Below are 5,454 nucleotides of genomic sequence, written 5' to 3'. Positions count from 1 at the left end.
TGAAACTTTGACTCAGATATTTGTGTCTACAGAGCTATCTCATTCGGGTGTGTCTGTGTGGGTGCTGAATCTGGGAAGGTATGTTTGTCAGGGTGGTAGGTGACCAAAGGGTGGAGGGAGCTGTGGGTCCCTGCAAGATAGATTGAAACTCTCTGCTTTCTTAAGGCATTTACTGAGGGCTTAGTAGAGCTCACTTGTCAGTGCCAGGATCTGAGATTGTTCTGTCCACCTGTCTGTCTGGATTTGGCTGCTGCTATTCACATCCTTTTCCAAAATTCATACTATTAACAAGCAGCTGTGACCAGGTTGGGCTTTTGACCCCCTGAAAATGGGATCTCAACCCTTCCTGTTACCACTCAAACAACTCAATTCTCAACCGAAAAAAAGGGGGATAGGGTAACCACAGAAAAAAAAAGCACTTGCATTTTGAAGATCAATCAACTCTAAAAGCCAACATCCTGTTTTGGTATAGGTTTGCACATCAGCTCCTCCAACAATGGCAAGCTGACAGGAAGTGAACGTGAACAGTGTTTTCTATGGGAAACTTGCTTTTTGAACCGACCATTCTGCTACCCCTGTTCTGAAGTATCTGCTCTTGCCGACCCTGCCCTTGTCCCTCAGTCTTAAACTAACACTGTGGACGCTAGGCCTCGCCCTCCTCTTCGGGGAGTTATCAGCAGGAAATGAAGTCAGCCAGAACGCTTTGTACCATCGACATTTTTTTGCTGTAATTCTGCAGCTGCAGTGAAGCACATCTGAGAGCACACATGCGCACACACGCACACTCACGTGCCAGCACCCACGTGTGTACACACGGCCTCGCTTGCCTAGCACTGCACACCCCTGGAGATCAATGTGGATGGGAAAGCCCCCTTACCAAAGACACTTGAATTAAATAAGAGGACATGGTTGTGATTCTTGTAAACTGTATTGGATGGGGTGTGTGAGACTGTGTGTTGTGCTGTGGCCACATAAAAAAGTAGGTGACAGAGATTAACTGAAATATGAATCATTTCACGTGTTCCTGTCAGCCTGTGCCTGAGTGAGAACATCAAGGTTCAGATTAACCAGGCTTCTTAAATCTCAGGCTCTGGGCAAAAGCCTGTCCCTAAGCAGAGAAAAATTAGGAAAATGCTATATAGTACAGGGAGCATTTCACCTGCCATGCCTTGCCTGAGTGAATCTGTTCTTAGTAATGAGATCATGTTGAGGTAGACCACCCTCATTCATACCAGGCCACCTGGGGCTGATGTGCAGTGTACAGGTAGCTAGTGTCCTCTCTTTTGGCACCTGAATTTCTTTGGAGAGTTCTTCCTTCACTGCTGATCTGCCTGACCTCAGAGAACAAACTGAGCTGTGGTATTAAGAGACATGGCTGCATCCCATTAGATTAATAGAGTGATGGGACAAATATTATCAGCATCAGCTATTGACAGCTTGCTTCTAGATGGAACAATTCCTCTACCAGCTACTAGTAGGTACATACACAGCAAGGCTCAATATATACAAACAAAAAGTTATAGTCAGAATATGGGCGCTGAAACAATTCCAGGTATCTGTGCTGGATACAACCATGGTTTTGATTCTGTTGTTCTCAGGCCAGTCCTGCTGCCCATCTCCTAGCATCCTAGAAAGTGGTGTCACAGCTGGTCCTCGTAACAGCTTCCTCAGCATGCAGCCCAAGCTCTAACTGAACAGCAAGATTTTCTGACTGAAAATGGAACAACATTTCTGGTCCCTAACAGCTTATGCTCAGAGCAAGCCTGCCTTGCCACAGCCTGTGTGGTGGCTCTTAAAAAGGTAAAGGACTTTTAGCTGAATACCAGGCCAGTGCTATATTAATTTTACCTATCTTTTAAAAAACTACACTGTTTAAGAAACTACACTGTTTAAAAAACAAAATTCCCAACCAAGTTAACTCAGGAACTTTGAGGACAAGAACAAATAAATGCATTATGCACAAGTACCCAACGCCTTTTTGTGTTCAACAAAGGCCTGTGTGGTGTGCCATTTCCCAATAGCAGTAGTACTGCATTGTTTGGCAGGGCCGATATCTCCTCAGGAGGATATCTGACCGACATTTTTAGAAACAATTTGCATGGTGGGTCTCATGTGGCACCGAGCTTTGGAACTTCAAAGCACTGAGTACTTCAGCTTTTGCCAGAGCTGACTCAGGTCAGTTGCTTCTGTCAAACGCAGCGGCAAGTGACTTTAATCACTCTGGCTGTCATTTGGCTGAGGAGAGCTGGCCTGGCTCAGAAATCAAGTGCTACACACAGCAAGACTGCACAGCCCATGAGTGTTATCTGTACAAAGAAAGGCTTCTGTTCATGGGCAGACTGCATGATCTAGACAGGAAGCCTGGCCCAGCGCGTTGTAGACTGTGTGTCTGAAGAGAAACCTTGCCTGGCTTGTCAAACAACCATGATGTCTAAAGAGAGAGCTGGCTCAGGGCAAGACCAGCCATGAAGAGGACAGACAGAGCATGATGATACACTTGCCAGGATGGAGATCTTGCCCACTTTCTGGCTAAAATATATGTTCTCTGGAGACACAGCCCCCAGATTCAGCCTGTGGCCCATTGCATGTAAACCACACTGAAATTAAGATTGTTCCATGAACTGGCCAGCCCCTGGAAGGAGTAAACTGGCTCAATCTCTGGTGAGATATTACTGTCTACTTACTGTTTTTGTAATGTAAACAAGCATATGAGTTGAAAAGGAGAACTAGTGGCTAGCAATACTTTCTTGACCTTGTTATGCAAGGATGCTAGGAGCCCCTAGGCTTATTGCACCACAACAGAGAGAATCCTTCTCCTTTCTCTGAGATCTAGCTGAGGAAGTGAGAGAGCCTGGAGATTTACTTTGTATCACATAATTTCAGAGCAAGCTGAAAGAATTAAAGACCTTATCCCTTACTCTACAGGTTCACCCGATACTACACATCCAAGAAAGAGGGGACCAAAACAAGCTCCCTTTGTCTGGTGCAATGTGCAAGGCAGTCTATACACTGGTGTGCACTGCCCACTGCAGAGAGTACTCAGCCTAATAAATCCTGCTTTCTGTAGCAGAAAGCCAATTCTGTTTGCTTCCATAAATCCTGTTGAGTGCTGAATCATCAACCCAAATCCTGCAGGAGGCTGGGTTTGGGCAGCAGCACCCCTTGGCAGCTGCAGGCTAGGATGGCTGCAGACTGGGATGGCTGCAGATGTGCCACAAGGCTGTAGGGGCAGGAGGAGGTGAGGAAAACTTGGCAGACTTTGTTTGAATGGGTCATTTTCTTTTGGTCCCTGAGATTCCACTGCATGGTCCCAGTAGTGGCAGCGCGAGTGGGGGATGATCTTCTGCAATCACCACAAAGGTTGCTTTGACTTTCTTGCCACAGAGGCCGTGCAGCTCCAGAAGCATGTACCCTTCCTGGCAAAGGAGGGACAGCCACATTCAGCAAATACATACTGTTAATAAATCTAAACTGCAGAACAGAAAAAATTTTATCCTCTCTGCATATTTCTTTTCTGAAACAAAAGAAAAAAGAATTGCCAGCTCTTCTTCCCACATCCCCTTTATCTTCTATCCTTTCCATCATTTTTTTCCCCTGTGGCACATGTTACTTCCACATACTCTCCACAACATACCCTTTTCCTGTTCTGATCCCACCAACCATGTCTTGGCTGCTCCCTGTCAGACTCTCCTATTCCCTAGTAAAATAATTCACACGTTTATACCCCCCCACCTCCCTCTGCCACTCGACCCTTTGACTGCATCAAGTAAATACTGACCCCTCCCCAGGTTCTCAGAGGGCAGGGCTGCTTGAAAATTGAGAGGAACAAGACATTTCTGTGTATGCATGCACGGGTTGGTGGGAAGGGAATAGAGGAAGCTATAATGTCTCAGTTTTAGTTAGCAAAATCTCTAACGAAAAGCATTTGTTGCAGCTTGTTCTCCTCATCCCTTTCTCTTTCCTAAGCTGTTTCCTCTAGACCATTTAAATCCCATTCTTCCTTACTCTTTTCACTCCTGCAGATCAGCTGCTTTTTCCCTTTGATATGCTCCATTCTGGCCCCTCATCTAAATATTTTGTATAATCCTACATATATAAAATCAACCTTTTGTGTAGCCTCTTACCTCACACCTTACTCCTTTTCTTGCCCTATTTTTCTCCTTAGCAGTTTGCCTTTGTGCCCCTACCATGAACAAAGCTGCTTGTATTGCCCGACTTTGTTGCTGTAGCAGTTGCTACTTGCAAGCTCAGCTGCCTCCCTGAGCTGAGTGACTCTACATCAGGGGTTCAGAGCTGCCCTTTTTTGCTTTTCAGTTATAACAAACCATGGGTTTCTTCTGAGCATTGGCAAGAGAGGACAGCAGCAGAGGAAGGCTCCGTGTGTTGGTGCCAGGGAGGGAAAGCTGGGCCCTGTGTGTGCCCTGCAGGCAAGGGGAACACTGGAGGAAAAATTATTTTGTTCTGCATGTACCGCGACAACAGGACAGTACATAAATGGTAGGGGGTGGATGCGTGATGTGTTTGCCTTCCTGAATTCACCCCAACAAACTCATTCGTCTGGCCTGCTATCAGCTATGGGTGCTACGGGGCACCTGGGGACAAATGATATTCACACAAACTGAATTCGGGTTTCTTTGTGCTAATAGAGTACATTGCCATGTACATAGAATTGATGTATTTGGTAAGATTGAAGTGGAAAAACTGAAAGCTCCCTTCTCTTGGAAGAAGTTGAACAAAGTTTCAAAATTACCCCAGTTAAAAAGATTTCTTTATACAAATCTTTTTAAGATGACTGAGCACAAGGCCACAGACAAAATGAGGCTTACCGCACTATTTACCCTGTAAGTGATGCATTGAAGGCCAGGAGGTTGTTCAACTAGCGAAACCAGGTCTTGTAGAAGAGGTGGTTTTGACATATATCCTGCAGTTTTTAAGTGATAGGACTTCAGCTATGCGCAGTGGCAGATGATCCTATGAGCTTTACGGTCCGAATCAGTTTCAGACACACCCCGTTCGGTGTAATTAAATGACCAGGTTTTCCTCAAGGATGGCCGCGTCCCGTCAGCGCCCCCCACAGCCCAACGGCTGCTACTGCGCCCCATACGCGTCACGGGAGGGAGCGAGCCACTCCTACCGGCCGCCCGCGAAACATGATTGGCAGAGAGTTCTGAAGAGGCCTTTCATTGGCTGCTGGGCTACGCGTGGCTCCGCCCCCTTTCCCTCCGATCGCGGCGGCGGGGCAAAGCTGTCAGAGGTTGTTTACAACTCACGGGTGGGGATAGTCCCCGCCTCCCAGCAGCTCTCATTGGCTGAAGAGAGCAGGCATCGCGAGCCCGTTGGCTGACAGCGGACAAGGTAATTTCGCACTCTCAAGGTTGTCCCCGGCGTGCTCTCATTGGTGAAGGAAGGCGGGCAGGTTTGTTCCGATTGGCAGAGAGCTGAGGGGCCCGCCCC

This window comes from Streptopelia decaocto (genome assembly GCF_964273445.1).
Source record: "Streptopelia decaocto genome assembly, chromosome: 1".
Lineage (NCBI taxonomy): Eukaryota > Metazoa > Chordata > Aves > Columbiformes > Columbidae > Streptopelia > Streptopelia decaocto.
This window is presented reverse-complemented; position numbering follows the sequence as displayed.